Raw genomic sequence first — 20,383 nt, 5'->3', positions numbered from 1 at the left:
CCCGCCCCAGCCACCTCTGATTGGCTGAAAGATCCCAGGCCTTTTTTTTCTCCGTCCCCTCTCACCCGCCAACCCCCGGGCTTTTCTCTTGTAGGCTGAAGTCCACTGTCTCCCCTCCTCTCAGGACCTCTCCCCTACTTCAGTGTCTTGATGACGTCATACCGGAGCAACCTCCCCAGACACTGCCCAAGCCTTCTCTGATTCGCGGAGTGATCGTCTGCCTGCCTCCCCCTTCTCTCCCACTATTTTCTTGCTAAGGATCCACTTCCCTCCTTCCCAAGTTCACTCACTCTTCCAGTATAATTGGAGCCTGAATATAAACAAAGACTTCTTTCTTTCCCAGTTATCTTCCAACATCTGGAACTGGCTTTTTATAGCCACAGCACCTAAGTACACCATGATAACCAAACAATGTTCAGTGGCATCTGTTCTAATCCTTGGCCAGGTCAAAGAGGAGGGGAGCTCCTTGAGAGGGTGAGCAGTTCGGAGTCATTCACCCCCACTGCAGAACATTTCTGCAATAGTGGTACTGTCCTATGTAAAAGTCACACTTTCAATTTTCTCAGACACTGAACATGGTAGTTGTCAGTAGGGTAATCACGGGAGGATCTACTGGAGGATCATCTTAATCTCCCCAATCCCTAGCACTTTGCTTGGCCCACAGGAGACTACCTAAATACCTGTAATCTATATATGGAGGTAATAACATCCATGATAGAGAAGAAATTTTGAACAGCAGCACCACCCAGTGTCCATGTTGGGCGAGGAAAGTGAGGATCCAGTAGTTACTTGAAAAGGCCAAAAGTTCCAGGTCACTTTCTGGATATTCACCCAGAACCTTCAAACATTAAGGTAAGATGAAGATAGGATGATGTCTTTAGCCTGTATCCCATATTTGCCATATGGCTCGTGTATTGTGGTAAAGATACTCTACATACATCAGCACCCAGTCTCTTCACAAGGATTTCTCAGACCCTCCCCACCTTTCTCTATTTATTCCCTTTTCTATGCTCTTGTAGCATTTTGTGTTAATTCGAGAATTTTGCTTGTCGGAGAAACTTTTAAAGAGAAAGCCGCTCTCATTCAACACACAATATTTATTAAATACCTATAGTGGCCCAGGCATTAAATATAATAAATTCCAGTGTTTCCACAACTCAGATTTGAATATTGTTAACATTTTATTATATTTACTCTTTTTTATAGAATAAAAATAGTAAGGAAAAATTTAGGTTCCCTTAACCCTCACCCCATGTCCATTCACCTTCCACTTCCCCAGGGGTAGTCCTATCCTGAATGTGTACTGTAGTTCCTAGACCATATTTTTGTATCATCATAGATTTATATGATCTCTGTTCCTAGGAATAATATGGAACACTGTATGGACCAGTGTTTTAGGTATAAGAGAGAACTTCCACATCACTTGGGGTAAACAGGAAGTCCCAGACACACACACACCCTCCTGTAGCCCAGACTTCAAAATTTATCTTGAATCTAACTGGGTTGAATCAACCAGAACTCATCTAATAATGGTGTTTAACCCCATTTGTGCTAGTCGCCAAAAGAACTCCAACACCCCTCAAATGCTGCATATTAACCCCCATAAGGCTGTGACCTCATTTCTCTGTTAGTTCACTTCTCACACCCCTGTCCTACTCCTAAAACACAATGCACCCACAGTAATTCCTCTATATCCCCAACCTCTTCTCTGAATGTGCCCATCATTGTTTTCCCCTGACAGAAATCAGTCTTTTTCCTGGGGACTCTGTCCCCTGAAGCCCACACAAGAGGAGCAAATGACTTTTCTCTCCCATCATCATTGTACTGCAGATCCTGAAGGTCAAGCCTTCCTTGGTCTTCCTAGTTTGTCATTGCTGCCGTTAGACCATTCCTCTCCCACATCTCTGAAAACCTCTAGTTTTTGACAGCCTGTCACCAACTAGCCTTCATTTTTGTTGTCATTTACCAAACTTCATCCCCACCCTGCAAATTCTCAAAGGTTTTAGCTCCTGAAGCACAGTCACTCCCAATGGTAGTAGTTCTGTCTTAATTCCCAGTGAGCTCAAGAATGATCATTCTGATACACTAGCCCCTTTAGTTCCTTGAAAATTTCTCCTTTGTGACATTGTATATGGCCCCACCTCATACACTCACTCACATGGCTATATGCTAGGCCTTGCACAGCAATTTTAGCAACCCCTCTGTAATCTCAATTTCAAACATCCTTTTCTATGACTATCACCTACTCTTTTTCCAGCTCACTCCCTTTGGTATAGAGACCCCACTATCCTTTAACCTCACCAGAATCTCCAGTCCATTGGTCCTACTATATTTTCACCATCTCTTACTCCCTTATTGTCTTTTCTCCCATCTTCCCTAGATCAAATGTCATGCCCAGTTCTTATAGTCCCTCATTTACATAGCTAAACCTAGCTGGAGGAAAATACACAGCCAGATGACTAATTGCAGTTTAAATTCATGACCACAAAAGTCAATCAGGCCCTTACTGCTACCAAGCAATCACTCTATAAATATCCTGTCCCTTACTTCCAACACCACCTCAGCATCCCAACTCTTTATATGCTTATTATTTCACTAGAAAATTTAAACCATAATTCCACAGACTTCTATCAAGATATTGCTTCACTTGCCAACACCTGCATATGTATATATGGCCCTCCTGTTGATAACATATATGATTGTTTTGGGCTGAATTATATCCCCCCAAATCCGTATGTTGAAATTCTAAACTCAAGCATCTCAGAATGTGACTTTACCTTTTTAAAGAAGTAATTAAGGTGAAATGAGCCCATATTGGTAGACCTTAATCCAGTATGACTGGTATCTCTCTAAGAGATTAGGGCACAGATAATGCAGACTGAAAACACAGGGACAAGTCCTGATAGCCAAGGAGAGAGGTCGCACCAGAAACCAAACTGCAGATATCTTGATCTCAGACCTCTAGCCTCTGTAATTGTGAGAAAATTAATTCTTTTTGTTTAGGGGCACCTGGGTGGCATGGTTGATTGAGCGGCTGACTCTTGGTTTTGGCTCAGTTCATGATCTCAGTGTCCTTGGATCAAGCCCCACATCAGGCTTCATGCCCAGCACAGAGTCTGCTTGAGATTCTTTCTCGCTCTCATCCTGCCTCTCCTCCCTGCTCTCTTTCCCTCTCTCTAAAATAAATAAATGCAATCTTTAAAAAGTTAATATATGTTGTTTAAACCACTCAGTCTGTGGTCCTTTGTTTTGCCAGCCCTAGCAAACTAATATAATATTTCCAGATACTCCTCTAAAGCCAGACCCTCTCTTTTCCCACTAGATTTCTTTCTCTCATACCAATTCAACAATACCACTATCATCTTACTCACTTTTATCTCCAACATCACCAATGTTGTGCTCTATATTAGGTCATTTCTATCAGGATACAATCACACTATTATATCTTATTTTATCTTATTATATTTATTATATAAATATATTTATATCATATATAAATATAATATAAAGTATATATATTATATTTATCTTATTATATCTTATCTTTACATATATACTTTTAATATATGCATTATTTTACATATACGTTATCTTGACTCCACTCCCCCACCTACTATCACCCCATTTATTTTCTCCCTTTTGATGCAAATCTTTTTTCAGATATACATGATATATATTTCCAAATGCAATATTTGAAGGCATCATTTGAACTAATGTTCCTGGTCTAAGACTGAATTCCTCATTCTACCTACATCAACCTGGTATCAAGAGCAAGCCCCAGATGACCATCCTTTCCTAGACCACTACCCTCTCTACCTACTCTCCACCTCACTCTCTCTGTCCCAGCTATTGCGTCTCTACTGTTCCTCCAACAAGCCACTTTCACTGTTGCCTAGGGCCTTTTTAATATCTGTTCCATCTGTCAGGAATGTTCTTCCCCCAGATATCCACTTGGACTACTCCATCATTCCTTTGTAATTTTATCTACTTACTGTTACAATTCTTATTTGAACACATACCAATAAGGGGTCCACCACCCCCACTCTACTGAAATTTATCTTGTAGAGGTTGTGAATAATGTCTACATTGTTCAACCCAATGTTCAGTTCTTAGTCCTTGTCTTACTTGCCTTATCAGCAGCATTTAGCACAGCGGATGAGACCTTCCTCCTTGGTTCAAGGTCTTCACTTGGTTTCCAGGACCCCACACTCTCCTATTCTTTAATCTCACTGGCTGTTCCTTCTCAGTCTCCTTTACTGGCTTTCTCTCTCCTCCAAGACCTCTTAAAATGGGAGTGCCTGCAAGCCAAGTCCCAAATTCTCTTCTTTTTTTCCCTTATTTATTAATTCATTTATTTTTATTGAGCTATAGTTGACATTTTCAAATGTATTAGTTTTAGGTGTACAATATAATGATTTGATATATATATACTATGGAGTGATTACCACAATAAGTTTAGTTAACATCCATCACAACACATAGTTACACATTTTTTCCTTGTGTTGAGAACTTTCATGATTTATTCTCTTAGCAACTTTCAAATACATATACAATATTATTAACTGTAGCCACCGTGGTGTACACTACATCCCCAGAACTTAATTATCTTATTTTTAATTTAAATTCAATTAATTAACATATAATGTATTATTTGCTTCAGAGGTGCAGGTCTGTGATTCATCAGTCTTATATAATACCCAGTGCTCATTACAACACATACTTTCCCCAATGTCCTTCACCCAGTTATCCCATCCTCCCACCCCATTCCCCTACAGCAACCCTCAGTTCGTTTCCTAAGATTAAGAGTCTCTGATGGTTTGTCTCCCTCTCTGGTTTTGTCTTGTTTCTTTTTTTTCCTCTCTTCCCCAATGATTCTTTACCTTGTTTTTTAAATTCCACATATCAGTGAGATTATATGATAATTGTCTTTCTCTGATTGCCTTATTTCACTTAGCATAATACCCTCTAGCTCCATCCACATTGTTGCAAGTGGCAAGATTTCCTTTTTTTGACGGTTCTCTATTCCTATTCTTTCCATCCTACTCACACTCCCATGGTAGTCTCTTCCAGTCCAGTTCTTCCAGAACCATTTCTATGCTGACAACTCCCAAATTCATGTCTGCAGACCAGGTCTATATCCCAAACTACAGTCTCATATATTCAACTACCTACTTAGCACCACCACTCAGATGTCTAATAGAAATCTCAAACTCAAAATGACACTGACAGGGGTACCTGGGTGGCTTGGTCAGTTAGGCATCCCACTCTTGATCTCAGCTCAGGTCTTGATCTCAGGGTGGTGACTTCAAGCCCAGCGTGGAGCCTATATTAAAAAAAAATGTTCAGACTGAACTCCTAATCTTTTTCTCCTATAGCCTTCTCTATCAGAATTGATTGAAAACCCATCACACCATCTGCTCAGGCCAAAAATCTTGACATCATTTCAGTTCCTCTCTTTCTCTCCCACTACACATCCAATTCATGAGGAAGCCATTTTGGTTGTACTTCAGAATGAATCCAAAACTCAGCCATTTCTCATTATCTCCATTGCTACATATAAGGTCTAATCCACCATCATATATCATCTGAATAACAGCAACAGCCTTCTAAAAGCTCTTTTTGCTTTCATACTTGATCCCCCATGGTGCATCTTAGCACAAAAATGAAGGCGATAATTTTAAAATATAGATCACATCGCGGTTCTTCTGTGCTGAAAATTCTGCAAAGATACCCAATTCCACTCAGAGGGAGAGCTGAAGTTCTTACGAAAGCCATACAGTTTTTGGTTCTTTACTATATCTCTGACCTTTCCATCTGCTCACTTCATCACTTACTCCGTTACATCTGTGGTCACCTTCCACTTCCCCAGGGGTAGTCCTTTGCAATGTACCTCTGGAATGAGTGCTCTTTTCTAAGATATCCATTTTGAGTAAATTTTCCCACCTCCTTCAAAGCTCAAATCTCACCATTTCAATGAGGTCTACCTTAACTATTCTATTTAATACTGCAACCTGTCCATCCTAGTTCTATCTGCCTTACCCTGCTCTGCTTTCATCACTAATGCACTGCACAACTTATTATTATGTTACTATGTTTATTGTTTTATTTTAGTCTTCCCTCATTGAAATGTAAAGTCCATGAAGACAAAGATCTCTATTTTGTTCACTGATCCCAAGTAACTAGAATTGTGCACAAGATGATTTCTTAAATTATTTTTCTAGTGTTCTTTTCCCCCTTTCCTGCCATGCTCCAAAAGACTGCTCACACCCTGAGATGATTAAAATATTTACTCATTTTCTTCTAGTTCTTTTTGTTCTTATTATTTACATTTAAATATTTGATCCTTCTGGGGTACCTGGCTGACTCGGTTGGATGAGCATGTAATTCTCGATCTTGGGGTCATTAGTTTGAGCTCCAAGTTAAGTGTAGAGGTACTTGAATAAAATTTTTTAATTTAAAAAATATTTGATCATTCTGGAATTTATACTACAAGTTGTTATATAAAAATCAGCTTGGGGGTCCTGCATGGCTTAGTTGGTTAAGCATCCAGCTCTTGATTTCAGCTCAGGTCATGATCTCAGGGTTATGAGATTGAGCCCTGTGACAGGCTCCGTACTTAGCAAGGAGTCTGCTTGAGATTCTCTCTCTCCCTCTGTCCCACCCCCCACACTCTCCCTCCTACTTTCTCTAAAATAAATAAATAAATCTTTTTTAAAAAATCAGCTAATTTTTTTCCTCAGCTGGTTATCCCATTATCTTTATAGCATTTATTTAATAATTTGCTCTGTTTTCTAATGATTTTTGCATCACAACAAATTGTATCACACTAGATATAGCCTTCTACAAAGTGCCGTTTTCACCTGACATTATGATTGTTTAGATTTACTCTTGTTTATACCGTAAGACATATACAACAATTTTAAGTGATATATAATATTCCATTTTATGAATATCTTATAGTTTATATATTGCCATTCTTGTGGGCACTTAAGTTGTTTCCTTTTTTTCTATTACAAACAACGCTGCAATTGATATTATTGCTAGAGCTTCCTGTTGTTCTATAGACATGTCTTCTGGAAGTGAAATTGCTAAATGACAGAGTATGTGCATATTCAACCTGACTAGATTGTCAAATAGCTTGCTTTAGTAATTAAACAAATTTACATGCATATCTGGGATGTAGAATAATTTCCATTTTACCCTCATTTTTGCAAATAGCATTTACAGATTTCTTTTTACTAGTCTAATGGGTGAAAATGAGCATCTTCCTGGTGTTTGAATGCATTTCCCAGATTATTTCCTGATGCTAGCATGTTTTTTGTTTAAAAAAAAAAAAACCCTTCCAGAATCATAGTATTTTATTTTATTTTATTTTAAAGAGATTTCACCCATTTGAGAGAGAGAGTGCGCATGCATGAGCCAGGGGGAGGGGCAGATGGAGAAGCAGACTTCATGCTGAGCAGGGAACCAGATGCAGAACTCCATTCCAAGACCTGAGCTGAAGGCAGATGCTCAACCCAATGAGCCACCCAGGTGCCCCAGGTTAGCATGTTTTTATACAATTTTGGGGCATACATATTTCCTCAAATGAATTGCCTTCTGATATACTTTACCCATTTTTCTTTTGTCTGTCTTTGAGTATTGTACATATTCTATAGCTTAATTGTTAGTCTACAATATATCTTGCAAAAATTTTTTCTGCATTCATATTTTGTTGGTTTGCAACAAGTGTATGTAACTGGAATAAGCCTTCTTGAGGAAAAAATGACTTTTGGTACACATGCAACTCAACTGGTGGGAACCATGTACAAGAAAGTATACTATTAAGACAGGTTTTCAAAATATTTTATGTATGTATAATATGCATACAGAAAAAATGGACACATCTTAATTATACATCTTCATGAATGTTCACAAAATGAAGACACCCATATAACCAGCCCCCAGATCAAGACACAGAACATGACTAGCCCCCAAGAAGCCTCTCTTGTGCTCCCTTTCAGTGACTATGTCCAAGGATGTTAACCACTCTCCTGACACTTTTATCCCTTTTGTACTTTTAGTAAATGAAATCATTCTGCATATACTTCTGTGTGTCTGGCTTCTTTTGCTCAGCATTTGTTTTGTGAGATTTATCTATGTTGTCATGTGTATTTGTAGTTAGTTTGTTCTCCTTTATGTATCACATTTCAATATAACACTATTTATTAATTCTAATGTTGATGGACATTTAGGTTTTTTCTAGTTTGGGGTTATTACAAATAGTGCTGTTACAAGCATACTTACCCATGTCTTTTAATGAACATACATATGCATTTTTCTTTGGCATATATCTCAAAGTAAAGATTCTGGTCAAAGGATATGCATATGTTCAGCTTTAGTAGATACAGCCAACTAATTTTCCAAAAAGTGTGTACAAATTATTGCTTGTCTTTTGACTTTAACTTTGTCTTTTATTATACAATCTTTATGAAACCCATTGTATAAATCTTTTTCTTTAAAAGTTGTGCCTTGTTCAGGAAATTCTTCTCTGCTATTAGGACCTTATGATTTTTGTCTATATTTTTAATGTACTTTAAATTTTGTCTTGTGTACTTTAGGTCTTTTATAGATCTAGACTTTGTTTTGTATAAAGCATGTATCTAAATTTTTTCCATAAGGGAGATCAATTGTCAATCATATTTATTAAATTATCCATCCTTTCTTCACCTCTTTGCAATGTCACATCTTTCATATACCAATTTTCCGTATCTCATTTTTCCAATTTTGCAATCAATTTGTCAATTTCTACCAAAAAATTAGCACTTTAATTGTTTGTTTGGAATATTATTATATTTATGGATTAATTTGAGAAGAATTGCTAATTTATTGACATGAGGTCTTCTCATGCATGAATACAGTATTGTTGAGAAAGACAATCCACCATGGGCCCTGAGCATCCCTACATGTTCTTGCTGAATATACAAAAAATGAAAGTCCCTGAAAACTCTTTATCTGAGTTGTTTGAGGTGAACAACCCTGAGGGATGAAGAAACATCTCCCCACAAACAAAGAGTGAGCTTGGCTCTGCTTCCTACAAAAGTGAACTCATTGTTCCTCTCCAGTAATGAAGTCCATTATATGTACAGTAATCCATCATGGGTCCTTTACAAGTACCTCGTGGGACTTGGAGGATATTGGGAGCAGACACAAATTAATATGAAGCTCTGATTGCTCCTTTTGCTGTAAATAATAAAAATCTTCATCTCTCACCTAAGATTCTCATGTCTTTTACCAAAATTCATGAAACTATGGAAGGTTAATGTGTTAGCTTGTAGACAGGGTAAAATCCCAGACCCTGTGTAGTCCTTAACAAACATTTGTCCACTTTCAGGTATTTTTAAAGTTTTCCTTTAGTGTAATTTTATAATTTCATGCATAATGACTTGTCCATCTTTGTTAGCTATCTCCTTAGCTGCCTTATGGATTTGGGGACTACTGTGAATGAGCCTTTTTTTTTTCCAATTGAATTTTTAAATGAGCTTTGAATTCTACAAACCTGTTACATGTCACTAGCGTACCTACTCCAATGGAATAATGTATTATTTCCCTCAGTAAACTGTTGACTTTTCTTAAGAGCAAAGACCATGCCTTATTCGTGTCTATATTCTTCCACTGAAACATTTAATTCAATTAACATTTATTTAACATCTACCATGTATCAGTTGCTAAATAAAGAATGAGAGGTATCTAATAATAAATTAAATGGGATGCCTGCTCTCAAGGAATTTACAAAATGTGAAGACAGACAAATCCTCAAAATAACATCATTAAGAAGGTAATATTATATGAGATGCCTGAGTGGCTCAGTCATTAAGCCTTTGTATCCTGCACACAGAGAAGTGGTTACTGACATTTGTTATTGCCAGTAAAAAAGTCACCAAGCAGGATGCGGGGATGGCTCAGTTGGTAAGCATCTACCTTCGGCTCAGGTCATGATCCTAGGGTCCTGGGATTGAGTCCCACATCAGGCTCCTTGCTCGGCGGGGAGCCTACTTCTCCCTCTGCCTACCTCTCCCGCTGCCTGTTCACTCTCTTTGTCTCTTTCTGACAAATAAATAAAAAGTCTTCAAAAAATTTTAAAAAAGAAAGTAATATTATGTATTACAGCAGAGATCTAAACAAAGTACTATGGAAGTAGGAGCAATTCATTGTGATTTGGAGGATTCTGGAAGTCCTCATACAATAAGTAGTGTTTGAGTTGGGTCTCAAAAGGTAATTAAGATCTAGACTAGTGCAGATGGACAACAGGGAAGGAAGATGACTTCTCTTTCCATGCCCAGCATTCAAGGCCTTACACAATTCAGCCCCAAGTTACCCTTCTAAACTCAGCTATTAAGTTCTTCAAAAATTAAAAATTAGCCTCTCATTTATTAACCATCTTCCAGATTCATAATGTTTGAGTTCCCACCACATTGCTTTGCACTATAGCACAATGATTTAAAGCAAAAGATCTAGAACCAGGCAAATTGGATTCTGGCCCAGGTTCTACAACTTACTGGCTATGAGATTTGGGTCAAATGAAAACTAGTTATGGTGCTTATCTCATAAGGATTGTGTGATAAAGAGATAATTCTTTTAAAGTTTCGATATAGAACCTGGCACAGAGTATGCACTCAATAAATATTAGCTATTGTGAATGTTACCTCTATTTTTATCCATCTCTCTGGAAGTAAGTCAATTAAAGCACATTTATTATAAGGGTACCTGGGTGATTCAGTCAGTTAAGTGGTTGCCTTTGGCTCAGATCATGATCCCAGGGTCCTGGGATTGAGCCCCACATCAAGTTCCTTGTTCGTCAGGAGCTTCTCCCTTCCACTACCCCTGTTTGTGCTTGCTCTCCCCCCGACCCCGTGTCAAATAAAAATATAAAATATTGTTTAAAAAACCCACATTTATTGTATATCCACTATGTGTAATAGGTTATATTAGGTATCATGAAGAACACAAAAATAAATAAGACCCTATACATACCCCCCCAGTGACCTGTCAAGTACAAGATATAAAATAGGTTCAGAAAAAAATCATGAGGCAAGCCAAATGAAAAGTCTTGGATACTCACTCTAGCTTTCCATAGCATGAAGAAGTTGGCCCCATGATCACCAAGACTATTTCCAAGCCTAACATTATGATTCTGTCACTTCTATGATTGCAAGTGATACATCATGGTCACTAACTACTGGGGAAAAGTAAAAAAGAGGTTAAACAAAATTCTACCTGGGAGAGCTGAGGGTACGTACTTGCAGAGAGGAAATGACGTTGAATTGTGTCATGATATATGGGTATCATTTGGTGAGGGAAGAAATGGGGGCAGTGGAATTCCAGGTATAGGGGATATAAGAACAAAAGAAAGTATAGGGCACACTCAGGGAATACCCAGCAGTTTTGTGTAGTTAGAACATCAGGATTTATAATGTTTAAGTAGAGGAAAATTAAGGTGGAAACTTGTGTCAGATTATGGAGAACCTGGAATGTCATGTTAAGTGGTATGGTTTTTATTTTATAAGTTGTTCACATTGGAAGGTTATAAGGAGTCTTGTTAAAAGTAGTTGTGGCAGTTGTTTAGGTATAAAATAATGAAGGGTTAATTAATAATGAACTGTGGGTTTAACAGTAGGAAAAAAAAGGTAGGAATCTTTTGACATTTTCTATTACTACTTTGTGTATCTTGTTGAATAATTTTTAATCAAACATTTATTGAGGGTAGGGACCATTCATTCATTCCACGAAGAGGTATTGAGCACCTAATATGTGCCAGACACTCTTCTGAGGACTGAAAATACAGTGGTGAGTGAGAGGGTCAAGATCCCCATGTGTCTGACTTATTTTACATAACATAATACCTTCTAGGTTCATCCATCTTGATGCAAATGGCAAAATTTTCATTTTCAAATGGCTGAGTAATTTCCATTGTATATATATGCCACATCTTTATCCATTCACCCATAAACAGAAACTTAGATTGTTTCCATAGCTATTATAATAGTTGCTATAAACATATATTAGGACTCTTGGTGTTGAAAGTATTGAAAAATGATGATAATGCTGGAAGTGGGAAGATGAGGAACAGGTTGGTAGAGGAAATAACAAGTTTCAGCTTTGAATATTAACTTTGGGATGCCAATAAGATATCTTTGGAAATGTCAAGTAGGCAGTTGTAAATAGACATCTTGAGCTTTTTTGTGCTCCATCCCACAGTTCTTCTCAATTAACATAGTAATTTGTTTAAGGTGTACTGTTTATTTTTTGAAAACTTAATAAAATATTGGCATCTTTACAAATAATGGTATGTTATATTAATTGATATATGATAAATTAAGAATGTCGATATAAGGGATCAACACATATAAGCTGTTTAAATAACACAAGGTATATATTCTTTTAAAACAAAACAGAAGAGCATTACCTGTAAGAAACTCATTATAATCCCATTCCTGATAATTCTCTTGTTAGCGATTTTTTAAAAATTCAGTAACTAATAAAAGTCCAACAAAAGACATGCTAGACACTATGAAAAACATAAAACTTTGAGAAACATTAAAATTAGAATCTCAACCATAATTTTTGCTTACATTAAAACTCAATAGTTAATTTTAATAAAATTAAAATCTCAACAGTTTTATAAAAAATAAAATCTCAGCATCTATTTTTGTAGATATTGATGAGAGCAGTTAAGAAACTCTTGAAGAGGGCACCTGTGTGGCTCAGTGGGTTAAGACTCTGCCTTCAGCTCACGTCATTATCTCAGGTTCCTGGGATCAAGGCCTGCATCAAGCTCTCTGCTCAGCAGGGAGCCTGCTTCTCCCTCTCTCTCTGCCTGCCTCTTTGTCTACTTGTGATCTCTCTCTCTGTCAAGTAAATAAAACCTTAAAAAAAAAGAAAAGAAACTCAAAAAACATAAAGTAGGAAGACTTTCCCTATCAGATATCAAGACTTATTACAAAGCTACAGTAATTAAAACAATGTAATATTGGCACAAGATTAGAAAAATATATCAATGGAGTAGAATAGAGAGGCCACAAATAATCCTAAGAATATATGAACCTTAATATTTGACGGAGTTAGCATTGTGAATTAGAGAGGAAATGAGAGATTTTTCAACAAATGTTAATTGGAGCAATTGAGTATTAATTAGGAAAAATAAAATTGGGTCTCTATCTTACACACCGCACAAAAATAATTCCATATATATTAAAAAACCTAAGTACAGGGGCGCCTGGGTGGCTCAGTTGGTTAAGCATCTGCCTTCAGCTCAGGTCGTGATCCCAGAGACCTGGGATCAGGCTCTGCGTCAGGCTCCCGACTCAAGGGAAAATCTTCTCCCTTTACCCCTGTTCCTGCTCATGTTCTCTCTCTCAAATAAATAAATAAAATCTTTAAAAAGAAAGCCTAAGTGAAAAAGACAAAAATTTAGAAATTTGAAATGTTAAAATAGAGAAAACATTTTCATCTTCATCTTCATATTCATATCAGTATATCTTCTGTTTGGGGATAGAGAAGGATTTATTTGAAATGACACAAAAAAGCACTATGAGAAAAAATGGTTGATAACTGACTATATTATAATTAAGAACCCCTGCTTACTGAAAGAAACCATCAAGAAAATGATCAAAACATAAGAGACAAAGTGGGGAAAGATATATGCAACACATATGAAGGACAAAGGACTAAATTTAAGATCTATAAATAACTCCTACAAATTAATTTGAAAAAACTATACTACCCAATAGGAAAAAAATAGCAAATTTCTTGAACAAATGATTCACAAAATAATGAAAACTAATGCCTAATAAGCTTTCAAAAAGATGCTCAACATCATTAATAATCAGGAGACTCAAATTAGGAGGCCGTTTTACTTACTACACTGGTGAAAATTAAAGTCTTATAAATGTTGGTCAGCAGGGGGAGCAATAGGAAATGTTAAATATGGCTGGTAGGGGTATAAATTTGTACATGCCATTAGGAAAAGTGAGGCACAATCTACTAATGTGGAAGGTGCGCATACCCTATAAGCCAGCGATTCCACTCTTAGGTAAATATCCTAGACAGGTTTGTGTTTATGTATGCTACCAAGAATATTCATGGCAGCACTGTTTTCCAACAGTCAAAAAGTAGAAAAAATCAGAATGTCCCCAAAATTATCATGGATAAATTGTGGTATGTTCACACAATGGTACATACAACAATAAAAGTGAAGTAAGCAAATGACAAGTTATCACTACACACCTATTAGAATGACCAAAATTCAAAACACTGATAATGCCAAATGTTGATGAGGATGTGGAACAGCGGGAACTCCCATACATTACTGGTAAGAATGCAAAATGGTACAGCCACTTTGGAAGACAGTTTGACAATTTCTTATAATATTCAACATACACTTACATACAATCCAGCAATTGTTCTCCTTGGTATTTATCCAAAGGAGATGAAACCTATGTCCACCCGAAAACCTGCATGTAGATGTTTATAACAGTTTTATTCATAGTTACAAAAACTTAGAAGCAGCCCAGGTGTCCTTTACTGATGAATAGATAAATAAACTGTGATACATCCAGACAATAGGATATTATTCAACATTAAAAAGAAATTAGCTATCGAGCCACAAAAACACATGGAGGAAAGTTAAATGAATATTACTAAGTGAAAGAAGTACATCTAGAGAGTCCCCTAGATGATGGAGTAGTAGGAGGATCCTAGGCTTCTCTTGTCCCATGAACTCAACTAGATAACTACCAATTATCCTGAATACTCCAGAAACTGGCCTGAAGACTGATAGAACAAACTCCACAATTGAATGGAGAGAAAAGACCACATCAAAAAGGTAGGAAGTGCTGAGATATTGTTTAGGGGAGAAACATATTGGATCATGACTGTTGCAGAGGGGAGGGAGTTGTGGTTGTGGAGAAGGACTAGAGAAGAGAACACAGGGAAACACAAAAGGAGAATGTCTTCCCAAAGCCATTGGCTTGGAAAATGAGAGGGGCTGAATTTCCAGAGTTCTTGCAAACAGCTGGGCGTACAGCCTGGAGTTTTAAAGGTTAGTGGTTTTGGCTGGGATAGAACTAGGAGGGCATTCCCCTGCTCCTGGAGAGAAGGCAGTTAAACAACCCTGGGGTAGACGGTGTGGAAACAGTTATCTGGCTGGGGTTCTCAGTGGGGGAGATTACTTGCTCATCTCAGAGAGCATCCCTAGGAGGATTCACAGAGATACCTTTCCGGGAACAGGGGAGCTGGCCAGTGCCCTTTCCCTCCCCAGGCCTACAGCATAAACACAGACCCACCTGTTGGAGGCAGTGTAGCATGGACTGGCTGCCTAACTTGCTTGCACCAAGCCCCACAACCCTGTGCTCTGGCAGGACTACCCTTCTCTTTCTTTATAAAAATGATAATTATTTTTTATTATGTTATGTTAGTCACCATACATTAGTTTTTGATGTAGTGTTCCAAGATTCATTGTTTATGTATAATACCCAGTGCTTATTGCAATTCATGCCCTCCTTAATGCCCATCACTGGGCCAACACATCCCCCCAAAACCTAAAACCCCTCTAAAACACAGTTTGTTTCCCAGTCTCCATCGTCTCTCATGGTTCTTCCCCCCTCTGATTTTTTCCCTTCCTTCTCCTAATGCCCTCCATGCTATTCCTTATGGTACATAAGGAATCTCATATGGTATATATGATAATTGACTTTCTCTGCTTGACTTATTTCACTCCAGTCCCATTCATGTTGATGCAAAAGTTGGGTATTCATCTTTTATGCTGATTGAGTAATATTCCAGTGCATATGTGGACCACACCTTCTTTATTCATTTGTCTGTTGAAGGACATCTTGGCTCTTTCCATAGTTTGGCTCTTGTGGACATTGCTGCAATGAACATTGAGGTGCATATGGCCCTTCTTTTTACTACATCTGTATCTTTGGGATTGCCCTTTTCAAACAAGCTTGCCTCAGTCACAGTGCAGGGCCTCAGTTCTGGTGGATTCAGTGTCAGGTCTCATTTCACAAGTAGACCAGAGCACACCTAGTTAAAATTTGTCACATTCAGGCCAGGGACCAAACACCATTCACAATGTGCAAGAAGATCCTCTGCAGACAACAGGCCTGAAAGATATAGCAGCCAAAACATAACAGCAGAGTACACACAGTACACACCAGAGATACTCTCAGGTCCTGGGCACTACAAGACTTCTTCTTCATAAGGTCACTACTTTCAGGACCAGGAGACATAACTGGATTTCCTAACACAGAGAAGAAGGCAGAGACTTAGACAAAATATCAAGGCGAAGGAATTTATCCTAAATGAATGAACACGAGAAGTCCATGGCCAGAGATCTAAGTGAAACAGATATAAGTAACATTCCGATGGAAAACTTAAAACAATAATCATAAAGATACTCACTGGGCTTTTGAAAAGAAGGCATCACTGTGACCCTTACCACAGAGATAAGAGTTTTAAAAAATCAATTAAAGATGAAGGATGCAATAAAGATTGGAACAGCAGGCTGGAAGAAGCATAGGACTGAATTAGTGACCTAGAAGACAAAATAATGGAAAATAATCAAGCTGAACAAAAGAGAGAATTATGCAATATGAGAATAGACTTTGGTAACTCAGGGACTCCATCAAATGCAATAACATTTGTATTATAGGAGTCCCAGAAGAAGAAGAAAGAGCAAAGGGAGCAGAAAACTTATTTCAATAAATAATAGCAGAAAACTTCCCTAATGTGGGAAAGGAAGCAGACTTTCAGATCCAGAAGGTAGAAAAGCAACAAAAGCAGGCCAATGCCAAGACATGTTGCAATTAAATTTACAAAATAATAGTGATAAGGAAAAAATATCAAAAGCAGCAAAACAAAAGAAATCCTTAGCTTACAAGGGAAAATCCATAAGGCTAGCTGGCAATTTCTCAACAGAAAGTTGGCAAGCCAGAAGGGAGTGGCATGATATATTCAAAGTGCTGAATGAGAGAAGTCTGCAACGAAGAAGATTCTATCCAGCAAGGTTATCATTCAGAATAGAAGGAGAAATAAAGAGTTTCCCAGACAACAGAAACAAAAGGAGTTTGTGACCACTAAACTAGCCCTGCAATATTAAAGGGAACATTTTGAGTGGAAAGGAGAGACCAAAAGTGAAAAAGACTAGAAAAGATTAGAGTCCCCAGAAACAATGACAAAACAAGTAATAAAATGGCATAAATATGTATCTACCAATAATTATTCTGAATGCAAATGGACTAAAGGCACCAATCAAAAGACATAGAATGGGTAAAAAAGAACAAGAACCATCTGTATGCTGCCTACAGTAAGAGACAAATTTTAGATCTAAGGGCAGCTGCAGATTGAAAGTGAGGGAGTGGAGAAACAACACGCAAATGGCTGCCAAAAGAATGTGAGAGTAGCAATACTTCTATCAGACAAAGTAGACTTTTTTGTTCTTACATTGTTTTTATCCTGTTTTGGTATTAGGGTACTATTAGCCATATGGAATGATTTTGTATGTGTTCCTTTTATTTCATTATTTTTAAAATTTTGATGAAGATCATTATTTTTATTTGATTTGATTATTTTGATAAAGATTAATCATTTTTTTAAACATTTGGTAGAGGGGTGCCTGGCTGGCTCAGTCAGTTGGGCATCTTTTTGGCACAGGTCATGATCCCAGGGTCCTTGGGTCGAGCTCCACATCAGGCTCTCTAGAGAGCCTGCTTCTCCCTCTCCCTCTGCTGTTCCCCTTCTTGTGCTTGCTCACTCTCTCTGTAAAATAAATAAATAAAATCTTTTTAAAAAATTTAAACATTTGGTAAAATTCACCAATGAAACCATGTGGTCTTGGGCTTTTTTGTGCTGGGAGGTTTTTGATTCCTAATTCATCTTTCATTCTTGTTATTGGTCTAAGAAGATTTCCTATTTTTTGGATTCAAGATTCATGAGTCAATCTTGGTATCTTGTGATTTTTTAGGAGTTTTTCATTTTTTTCTAAGTTATCTAAAATTGTTAGTATATAATTGTTTATAGTAATCTGTTATCACACTGCGTATTTATGTGGTTGTCTCCATTTTTCATTTTGGCTTTTGAGTCTTCTCTCATTTTTCTTACTAAATGTAGTTAAAGCACTGCCAATTTTGCTTGTTTTCTTGGAAAAACTTGTCATTAAATTCAATGTTATATCATTGCTTATTCTGGTCTCTATTTTATTTATCTCTGATTTTTCTTTGTTATTTCCTCTACTAAATTTCTGCTAAGTTCATTCTTTTTATATTTCCTTGTGGCGTAATTTTAAGTTGTTTATTTGAATTTTTTCTCAATACATGAATTGATAGCATTAATTTTACTCTAACATCTGCTTTTGCAGCATCCCATAAGTTTTGGAATATTGTGTTTTCTTTTTCTTTTGTTGTGAGACATATTTTGATTTGCCATTTGATTTTTATTTGGCCCATTGCTTGTGCGGTAATGTGTTAATATTTACATATTAAATATGTACTTCTTTTAAAAATGAAGTCAGTCTAAAATGGCTACATATGACATGATTTCAACCATGTGACATTCTGGAAAAGGCAAAGCTATGGAGACAATAAAACAATCAGTGGTTACCAGAAATGGGTTGAAGTGGGAGCTGAATAGGTAAATCACAGAAGGTTTTAGGGACATTGACACTACTCTGTATGATACTATAATGGTGGGTATATGTCATTATATATTTGTCCAAACCCAGTTTGGGTTCACAGTAAGTGTGAACCCTAAAGTAAACTATGGACTTTGGTTGATAATGATGTATCAATGTAGTTCATCAATGGTGAAAAATATACCACACTTGTGTGGGATGTTGATAATAGGGGAGGCTATGAATGTGTGGGAGCAAGGAGTATAATAGAACTCTCTGTACCTTCCTCTCAAATTTGTTGCGAATCTAAATCTGCTCTAAGAAAAAAAAGACTTTTTAAAGTAAATTTGTCACATTTTTTAAAAAAGAAATGACATTTACAGCTACCTGGAACAACATGGATGAATCTTATAAATAATGTGGAATGAAAGAAGATAGTCACAATTCCAAATATATAAATTACATAAAGTTCAAATATCTGTGAAACAAAACTGCATTTAGAAAATCTTATATAGAAGAAAAAAAACCTATAAAGGAAATCAGTGGTATCACAATAGTCAAGGTTACCTCTAGAATGGGGAGAGGAATGTCATCATTGGTAGGGGACTGAAGGCAGGGACAATGAAGGGGTGGGGGTTATCAAGATGTTCTATTTCTTCTCTTGGGTGGTCATTACATGGATGATTATAAATATTCTTTTGACTGGAAGTTCTCTTCTGAATGCTTTTCTTAAGGAAATGGAAAGCAAGGTCACCAGCTGGGGTTGAGGATGGGTGAGGAAATATTGAAGATTTGAGGACAAGAAAGGTGGTACAAAAGAAACAGAGAAGTTGGAGAATATAGGTAAATAGAATATTTTTTATTTATTTATGAAAACTTTTCACTTTTTTCCTGATTTATTATGGTGCTTTTTCTCTCAAATGGAACATTATTTTATTCACTCGAATATACTACTCTATGCAGTTATTCCAAAAAATGTAAACTATAATACTATTTAATGTTTAAAAATAAATTTTAAGAGCAAAATTAAGTCTTAATAAACCATGTAACAATAATAGTAATACATTAGTAATTTCACCCTGAGCTTTAGAAAAGCTGACGTAGTTTATATTTAAGACAAAAATACACAGGGTTCATAAGGGGATTTTTATTCTTTTTCTTTCAATTTTTCATACTAAGTAACTTTAGCATTAAATTCTACATTTTGTAAGTTTAAATAGACATAGATATTTATTGCCTCCTTATTTTATTGATCTCAAGCCCCAAAATCATTTTTTAAATGACAGGGAATGTAGCTACATTAACATCACAAAACAAAACATTGATATTTAAAATTACTAGAAAACTATTACACTCTTAAACTTTATTTGGAAAACTTAAATGGAAAAAGGTGATAGGTCTATGTAATTTTGCCTAGGTTCTTACACAAAGCAATTTGAAAATTCAGTTTAAATTGATAAGGGCAAATATAGTAAATTTATATAATTACCACCAATGTAAATTTAAAATAGTTCACAAATTTTCATTTTCTAATATTCTATAGATTTTCTTTAACTTAACATGGGGTTACACCCTGATCAACCCATCATAAGCTGAAAATATCTTATGTCAAAAATGCATTTAATACACCTAACCTACCAAACATCATGGTTTAGCTCAACTTGAATGTGCACACTTACATTAGCTTATATCTGGGAAAAATCATCTAACATAAAGCCCATTTTATAATAAAAT

Source organism: Mustela putorius, unplaced genomic scaffold (assembly GCF_011764305.1).
Source record: "Mustela putorius furo isolate JIRA1106 unplaced genomic scaffold, ASM1176430v1.1 tig00003901_pilon_pilon_pilon, whole genome shotgun sequence".
In the NCBI taxonomy this organism is placed as follows: domain Eukaryota; kingdom Metazoa; phylum Chordata; class Mammalia; order Carnivora; family Mustelidae; genus Mustela; species Mustela putorius.
The sequence above is the reverse complement of the archived record's forward strand: the minus strand, read 5'-3'. Positions refer to the sequence as shown.